Source organism: Papio anubis, chromosome 14 (genome assembly GCF_008728515.1).
Source record: "Papio anubis isolate 15944 chromosome 14, Panubis1.0, whole genome shotgun sequence".
Lineage (NCBI taxonomy): Eukaryota > Metazoa > Chordata > Mammalia > Primates > Cercopithecidae > Papio > Papio anubis.
This window is the reverse complement of record NC_044989.1, coordinates 20,317,442-20,327,108: the sequence shown is the minus strand read 5'-3', so window position 1 is coordinate 20,327,108 and position 9,667 is coordinate 20,317,442.

The following is a 9,667-nucleotide window of genomic DNA, read 5'->3' as shown; positions in this document are numbered from 1 at the left end:
CCCCCAAAGGATCGCAGCGGGCGGCCAGAGCAGGGGAGGGGGCCGGTAGGGGAGGAAGGGGGGGCGAGGGGCTGAAAGGGCAGGCCGGAAAGAGACGGCTGGACGCGGACGGCCCGTCGGAAAAGCAAGGTTTGGGCGCGGAAGTTGCGCTTCAGCGGGAGCCAAGCTCTAGAAGGAGCCCGGAATGAGGACGGCACTCCCGGGTGATATGGGATCTCGCGCGGGAGTGCGCTGAGAGTTTGGCTGTGCGTCCAACTGGCGACCTTCCGCCCGCCTTCGGGGTGAGGGCAGCAGCTAACGGAAACCAGCTACCGGCTTTGTCCGTGAGCGGCCAGGATCCCGGAGAGCGGACGGCGCAGAGCCCCGGGATGGTGCCTCCGAGCTTCTTCCCTCGCCGCGGTGATGGCGCGGGGCCCGGGGTGGATGGCGGGGACGCCCGGCAGCTGCGAGGCCCCGGGGCGCACTCGCGCGGGCGGCAGAGCACTTTGCTCCGCGGCTGGCAGGACAGGTTGCGGAGGCCAAGTCTCAGGGGAACGCGCCGGAAGGGAGGGTTATCGGCTCTGCTCCGCCGGCAGCCTGGACATCCCCCTAGATCGGAAACTTTCAGCAGATCGAAGGCCTGGGCCAAACGAACTGCCGGAGAAGGACAGGCGGGTCCTTTTCCTTTAAAATTGCATTTGCTGCAGAACTCAAAATCTAGACCGGGTGGGCACGTCGTGATCACCTTGAGCGGGTGATCAGCTTCAAAGCAAGGTCGCTCGCCGAATCCAAAGCCGCGTGGGTCCCGACGCCCGCCTGGCTGCGCTGCGCTGGGACCCACAGAGAAGCCCGGCCTATGGAGTTACTGGGCCGACTCTGGCCCAGGCTCCCCAGTTCCCCTACTCCGCTGCTTCGTCCCAAACGAACTCCTCGGCCATCGCCCTCTCGGCCACCGCGGAGACGCGGCGCCTGCTCAGCTTGGGGCTTTGAGCCGCATAACACTAGAGAACGTTTGCAGGTGGGAGAGAGAGGCCTAGTGAGGTTCAGTCCTCGCAGACCCCAAGGTCGATGGATGCAAAGGAGAAAGGCCTGACATTGCCGGGAAGGGCAGACCCCCAGGCCAGGGTCAGCGCTGCCGGCGCTGAGGGACTTCTCGTAGCAGGAACCTGGGGGATCTGGGATGACCGAGCTTGGATAGTCCACCCTGCCTTCGGGACTGGGGTTGGAGAGTCGGTGACAAACACCGCCGCCCCCACCCTGCCAGCCCCCCGTCTCTCCCTGACGCGATGCTGGGTCCTACTATGTTACTTGGCTTCTTTCCCCCTGCAGCCATGCGCCCTCTGCTAAGATTTGTGCAAAGGCGCGGGGAGTCCTGGGTGACAGCAAGTCGCTTGCCTTGTCTTGGCTTCAGTTTACCCGGCTGTGTAGAGCAGAGAGCGGAGGGGTCCTAGCACATTCTTGGCACAGCCAGTTACAAATAAACGTTTGTTGATTACGTGACACCCCTGCCACGTTGGGGCTTAGGAATGAGGGATGGGTTGGAATCCCTGCACCTTGCTGTCCTTGTGGGAGTAGGCCACTTAGCTTCTTGGAGACCGAATTTCCTCATCTATAAAATGAGCGGATTCTCAACTCATCCTGTGTGTGGTTGGCATAACAGGCCGGCACAGAGGAGGTGATGTAGTCTTGCCCCCCAACCACCAGTGTGTTCCCAGTGCCAGGGGTGATCATGGCAGAGAGAGAAGCAGCTTCTATGCACCTGGAGGGCTTTGGAGGACACAACCGGGGTGGGCTGATGCTGCTGGAGCCACTGTCCTCCCGCTGCGTGTGTTCCAACCCGGAACCTGTGTTCCCACCTGTGCTTCTTGTTCTGTATAGTGAAGGCATAGTCATTCATTTATTTAGCCGTCCCTCCATTCATTTCTTCTTTGATGTAAATGCTCATGGCCAGGTAGCCTTCGGTACATTGTGTATTGAGCAATGCGCAGGGCAAGCACATGGAACTTTAGGATGGATGCAGGAGACAGCCAACAGGAAGCGCATAAATGCCCAGTGTGCTGTCCAGTGGTTCCGAGTAAAGTGATGGGCTGGGGATCTCTGTGATCAGCGGAGGACACATTGGAGCAGGGCCCAGAAGGAGGAGGCAGAGAGGATGCGTGGGCCATGCCTGTCTCCCTTGCTCCCAGTAAATAATGATAGTGCCCATTCGTTATCTCTTGAATGCCAGGCACCTTGCCTGCTGCTCCACACACCTCATGCCATTTCATTCTCACAACTACTCTATGCTGTGAGATGGGTATTCTTCCCATTCTATAGAAAAGGAAAGTTGAACTAAAGAATTCAACACCTTGTGTAGTGGCACCTGGGGAGTGGCAGAGCCTGGAGTCATCATCTGTCCTTGCTCAACCCTTGGCTTGGGGCTGGGGGATGGGAATGTGAGGGGCTTTGTTCTGCCGCCCTGCTCCCCAGACCCCGTGGAGAGGCAGAGTATGCCTGCCTTTCCTCTCTGGCTTTCTAGAAAATTCTTGGCAAAGAAAGGACCTCTCCAGTCCAGGTGAAGACTATGAAAGTGTTACCCAGGGGCCTCTTGCCTGCCACTGCTTGCAACTGGAAACGGAAAACACTTGCCATGGAAAATAGTCCGTCATACCAGCAGCAGGACCTGCCCATGACCCAGGTCTCCAGGTGCCCGCCCAGTTGGGACTTCCTCTTGGGGGATGCGGGGATCTTAGGTCGATGGGCTGGGCATGAGAGAGCTAGTGCACACAGCCTGGAGCCCTTGAAGCTGTGCGCCACATGCTAACTGCACTAAGAGCCTTAAGAATGAAAACCTCCTTCCTCTGTGTTGCCCCAGCCATCGCTGGAGAGCAGATGAGACCCAGAGGCAGATGTCAGGAGCAAAGGTCAGAGGAGGTTGGGAGAAAACTGGGGTCTGAAAGCCCTAACTTTAGTTCTTCATCCATCTGATCAGCCCCAAACCCCAGACCTCCAGGCTCCAGCTGAGTCCTCCTCAGAGAGAGAAGGTGAGACTGACTCCAACAGAGGAAGGAGGGAAAAAGCAGCCTGCTTGGGGCGATGTTTCACAACTTGGGGGGTAAGGAGGGGCAGTTCCCACATCCCCACCCCAGTTCCCACATCCCTATCCCAGAGCACTTTGCTGCTCTTCCGCCCCTTGCAGAAGCTGTTTTTACTTTCTCTCAGCACCACATCCCTGACTCAGTCATAGAACCCAAGGAGCTGAAAATAACTTTTGGGTTATTATTTAAGCCAACTTGCCATGCATGCCTGAATCATAACAAACTGCTTCCTGGGCTGCGCTTGCATGCCTGCAGAGGTGGGGAACTCCCTATCCAAGGCAGCCTCTGAATGGGAGGAAGTTTGTTTTGTTTTGTTTTGTTTTAAGAGATAGGGTCTCCCTCTGTGGCCCAGACCGAAGTGCAGTGGCAGAATCATGGCTCACGGTAACTCAAATTCCTGGGCTCAAGTGATCTTCCTACCTCAGCCTCCCTAGTAGCTGGGACTACAAGCACATGCCACCACACCCAGCAAATTTTACAAAATATTTTGTAGAGATGGGGTCTTGCTGTGTTGGCAAGGTGGCCTCAAAGGATCCTCTTGAGCCCAGACTCGGTCTCCCAAAGTTCTGGGATTGTATTTGTGCTTTCCTGCACCTGGTTGTGAGGAAGTCCTCTCTGCTACTCCTAGGAGAGCCACATCTCTCGAAGGTACCTTTGCTGTGGGGAGTTTGCCTGTCATCTGGGAACACTGATACCACTTAGGGAGTTAGTCTTGGATCCCCCAGCTAGAGCCACGTTGAGGTGACTGTTAGGCATGGGAACTTGGGCAAGCCCCAGCTGTCACCTACTCAGCCTTGCCCAGGGTCTCCTGCCACACCGAGACACCTGGCCCCATGTCTGATGACAAGACAACTGAAAGATCCCTTAGAGGTGACCTACTTTACATTGTCCACATGCAGAAGCCAAGTCCCCAACAAGGGGGCGTGATCAGTAGCCTTCATTTGGCATCACAGCCATCTGCTATCCTGTGATCAGGGGCCTTTGTTCCCCATTGCAGCCCAGAGGGTCTTGACTCACCTCTGCTTAGGGCACCCTGTGGGTGCAGCATGATGAGGGTCAGCCTCTCCCCTGCCCTCTCCTCTGCTGGGGATGCTGGGTGCACTCATTTGGAACATAAAACTGATCATCCTGAGAGTCAAGAGATCTCAATTCAAATCGTGCCTATAACCTTGGACTGCAAGTTCCTCGCCCTTCCTGGCTTTAGACCCCAGATGTGCAGTGAGGCTGACAATCAGACGTCCACTGGATTTGCAGTGAAAGACAGGGAGACTGTGAGATGGGTCCACTGCCTGGGACCCAGCCAGGAGCCTGTCCTCCGTCTGGACCCACCATAGCCTCTGGGCCTTTTGACTCACGGCTGGAGAAAGGGTTCGAGGTGAGGAGATAGGGCCCTGGGTTAGGTCTCCCAGGGAAGGCAAAGGACAGAAGTTGATGACAACAGCCTGCAGAGCCATCTACCCTCTCTGGGTCTGGTGATGCTGGACTCCTCTCAGTCCAGAGATCTGCTGCAAATGTCTCCCATAGAAAGACCTGGGACAGCGAGGTGGGAAGATTCCAACAGGCTCTGGCTCAGCCCCGTAGGATGCCCAGGGCTGGGCTTCCTGAAGCTAGAGGAATTTCCCAGGCTCGATTGGTGCTACCCGGCCCCAGGTTACTCAGAGCAACAGCTCTGGCATCCACACTGGGGTCAGCCACAGCTCTGGCCCCAGGCCACTGGGCGTGGCCTGCCCCTGTGCCCCAGGCCACTGGGAGGGGGAGGAGAGGCAACAGAGAAGAAGGGAGAAAGGTAGCTTCTTTCCCAGAAGCCTTCCAAAAGGGACATCTCAGAGCCCTTTGGGGTTGGGACAAATCAGGGAGGACTGGTGGACATTGCCATCTGCTGGTCACTTGTTGTAACAGCAGTGCAGTGTTGAGGAACTTCCTACCTACTGCGAGGGGAGGCTCAGGAACCAGTGCTCTGGGCCTCTGCAGGTGAACAAGCTCGCCTGGGGCTGTAAGGTGTCCTGGGGGCAAGGACCATACGCTTCCATTGACTCAGGAAAAAGACTACAGTATAGGGTCATGGTAAAGACCTGGCTTCCAATCCACTTTTGCTGTGTTCGAGCTTTGCGACCCTAATTAATCTCTGTCATCTTCTGTCTCCTTGTCTTTAAACAGGGACAGAGTTGCCTACTTATAAGGGGTGTGCCAAAGAGTAGATTAAATCAAGTAGGGAAAGTCCTTACCCCAGTGCTGCCTCAGTAAAAAAAAAAAAAATGGCATTTTGTGCTATCTGGGTAAGTCCTGGTTTAACCAGTTGGAAGGCCGGTTCATCTAGCTTGTCCGTTCAGTCTCCTGGGTGTGGCCACTGTCTTGGCAGCATTTCCCCTCTGTGACTTGCTCACCATGGATTTCAGTGTTCTGAATGCTCTGCAGTTGTGTGTCCAGCAGGTTTTCTTGGAGACCTTTGTGGACACATGAGATTAAAAAACAACAACAAAAAACAAAACAAAACAAACAAAGAAAAAACTACTTTTGGAATAAAAGCTGCTGACTCTTTGTGCAATAATTTGGAATGCCCAGCACTCCAATCTTGCTTAGATAGAGCCCAGCGTTTCTGTTCTAGGCCCACAATGATTAGAGGAACCAAATTATCTGCAGCCTGGGAAGATAGGAGCTGACAGGAACAGAGTTGGAGGAACCAGAAGATGTGTCCATGATCTAGGACGTGAGAGCTTGCAGCCACCCCTGAGGATGAGAATACTGGGAACAAGTGATCCCCCGGTTCCTGAAACAGAGTGTTGGCCAGGAGGATCACAGGGCTGACCGGATCCTGATGTCTGGGGACTGGCTATCTCAGCTCTTCTGGTCCACGTAGCAAAGGTGTCTGTGAGATTTGTCTGCAGGAGGCAGTCTCTGACGCTGCCCTGCAAAGAAGGGGGCACCTACAAAACTGGGGACCTGGCCCTAGGCTATGACTCCCCCATGTGCCCTCTCACCCTCACTAGGTAGCGGATCCATCCTTAATAATGTGTTAATTTAGGGCAACTGAAACAGAGCCCAGCTAGGTTCTGTCCTCCAAGACTTCATTCCTGGCTTGAATGAGGAGCTAGAGGACGCTAATCAAAATGCTTCTCCTCATTGCTGGGGACACAAATCTGGAAGTTAGTAAAAACATTGGGTTACAGAATCAACATCCAAAAAGTCGTTAGCAAATCACTGCAAAATTGAAAGAATAATGAGATAGCACTTTTTTCCTCTCTAAAGCTAGCAAAACTGAAAAATATAAAACCCGTTATTGGCGAAAGGATGGGCAAGTGGGCACACCTACATATACCTTTGCAGGAATGTAAGTTCGTAGAGATTTTTCAAGAACATGGGTTGTGAAGTACAGGCTATATAAATTTAAAAAAAAAAAAGATTTTTCAAGAACTGTTAGCATCAACATTTTAAAGAAGGAAATGCTTTGATTCAGCACTTTCACTTTTCACTTGGAGAAATTTGGTTTCATTTATAGCTATACTTGCACACGTGAAGATAAACATACAAGGCTTAAAACTGAGGTAATAATGAAAAGTGGAATAGATGATACCTAATCTAGTAAGGACAAAATTATAACACACCCTTACAGTGAATTATGATTCCCCCAGTGTGAGACTGAGTTAGATCCACATGCATAACTTGGAAAGATGCCATGGTATATTACACTGAAACACGGGCTGGGCAGAGTAGAGAGGTGGGGCAAAGGGTTGATTTTCAGTCGTTCACACCCAAGCCAAAGGCACGCGGATGGATGTGTTTCTGTCCACCTGTCACTGCCCTGCCACCCCAGCCCTCAAACCTCCTTGGGACTCTCTCTTTCTTCTTTCTGCTTTTACTCACATTTCACATCGTAAAACAATAAATCCTCCTTGGAGATCTTCATTATCAGATATCAAAATAAACCAATTTCCATATAGCACTGGAAGGAGGATTGACAGATCATGGGAACAGAACAGAATCCAGAAACAAATAACAATGTTTGAAAATATGTAGAAAAATAGTGACAATTCCAGTCAGGGAAAAGAATGAATTGTTTAATAAAACTTACCAGCGAATGACACTAGATGTTCGATTAAGTATTTAGAGGGGGAAATGGACTCTTGTGACATAAACCAAAATGAATTCCTAGTGAATCAAAGATTTTATTGTAGAAAATGAAACTATTATAAGCGTATTTGGAGAAAATATGTAAATATTTATACGGTCTGTGTAAGGGATGCTTTTCGAAGTATGAGTTCATTGTAGAAACCAGCAAAAATTATGTCGATGGTTGGAACTTCATAAAAATCTTAAAACATGCTTGTAAGAAAATTCTAAAAACAGAATTGACCTTAACCAAATCATCAAACTTAACGTCACTAATCATGGGGGAAATTGGCATCACGTGCTCTTGAAAGTGATTCCTCAGTGTGGCACTTCTGCCAAAGGTTCATCTGCACATAACCGTGAGCAACAATTAGACAAATCCAAACAGAGGCATATTCTGAACCACTGACCTAAACTCTTCAAAGATGTCAATGTCAGGAAAGATGAAAAAGCCCATTTTAGAATAAAGGAGACTAAAAGAATGTGATAATTAAATGCAATGCAGGATTTTCAGTTAGAGTCTTCATTGGGGGTGGGATGTAGGGATGGGAAGGTATGGGGAGCAGTTGTTAGTAAAGACATTGTTTGGACGAATGGAGAAATTGGAACACAGATGGTATATTAGACTGTTGTATCAATGGCAACTTTCCTGAGCATGATCATTGCATTGTGGTTATGGAGGTGATATGGTTAGGCTTTGTGTCCCCACCCAAATCTCATCTTGAATTGTAATCCTCATCATTCCCACATGTCAAGGGAGACACCAGGTGGAGGTAACTGAATCATGAGACAGTTTTTCCCATGCTGTTTTCGTGATAATGAGTGAGTTCTCATGAGATCTGATGTTTTTGTAAGGGGCTTTTCCCCCTTCTCTTGGCACTTCTTCCTGCTGCCTTGTGAAAAAGGTTCCTTGCTTCCCTTTCACCTTCTGCCATGACTGTAAGTTCCCTGAGGCCTCCCCAGCCATGCTGAACTGTGAGTCAAGTAAACCTCTTTCCTGTATAAATTACTCAGTCTTGGGCACGTCTTTATAGCAGTGTGAAACGGACTAATACAGTAGGAGAATGCTCTCATTCGAAGGAGGTACATGCTGAAGTATTCAGAATGAAGGGTCATGATATCTTCAACTAACTCTTAAATGTTTCAAGGAAAAAACACAGAAACAGAGAACAAGAGAGAGGGTAAAACAAAGGTGGCAGAATGTTCACAGCTGTGCAGGGCATCTGTGGTGTACAACTCAGCTGCCCTCTGGGGTCGAGGGTGGGGTGCTCAGGGACTAAGTGCTTACTTACTCTGCAGCTGCTGAGAAAGCTGGCAGCCTGCAGCCCTGCTTACCCTCTCTGAAGACAGGGAGGTGTAGCACCCAAGGTCAGGTAGCCTACATCCAGTGACTGGTCAATGTGGAGTGTAAAAGGCCCACCCCCACCTCCTGCCAAATCAGGACAACTTGGCAGGGCCATGCCAGCTCCAGAGCTCCCCCTGCAAAGGGCTGGGGCCTCTGCCATGATTGCAGACTGCATCCCAAGTCAGCACTCTCTGCCCAGGTAATGCCTAAAAAACTTCCTGCCCATCACCAGTCTCCACCTGAGCCAGAATCCCACCTGTGAGACGAGGGGAAGGGGTCACAGATGTGGTTATTAACCCTTCAACATTTCTGCGCCTTTGAAACATTCTCAAAATAATAACTTAGGGGAAAAGTAGTTAAAAGACAAACGGGACACCATTTATCACAAAGGGTTAGTATCTTTAATATGTAAAGCATTCTTACAAATCTACAAGAAAAAGACAAATGGAGCAAGTTTTTTTCTCATGTGCAAAGGAAACACACAGGACAGTCACAAAGAAACAGAAGACTAATAAATAGGTGAAAGATGCTCAACCTCACCTGTAATCATATAAATGTATTTAAACAAGAAAGAGCATTTTCACTTCTCACACATGAGAGGATGTAAGAAAACGAATCGGGGCTGGCGAGGGTTGGGGAAGATGTGCCTGATTCAGCTTTCCTGAGCACAGTTTAGTAGAGTGCAGATGTAAACCCATCTAATGCATCAAGTCTCTATGCTTCCAAGTTCTGGGGCTTTCTACAGTATCTAAACAAAATAGCTGGATTTGCTGTGCCTCAGGCAAAGATTCCTGAGGATCCCTAGAGCCTCGCTTGCACAGTCAGTCCAAGCTTCCTGACTCCTGTGGACTAGGCACTTCCAGGACTGTGGTGCACTGAGTACTAGATACCATTTCCCCGAGATCAGGATGCATAGTAGGCCCTGAAGGTTTGAGGTGGGGCGTCTTGGACAGAGCAGAGCAGGACTCAGGGGAGTCACTAAATGCCACCATGCCACCCACCAAGGTCTGCAGCCTTAGCTGGCCCACCCTGGGCCTCTTCCAGGTGGCTGGACCTTGTGCGCCCTCCATTAGCCCAGCCACCTCCCAGAGCTCAGGAGCTGCAGGCAGACAATGCCTCCCAAATTCCTTTATAATGCAAAGCAATGAAGCTCTGTCTC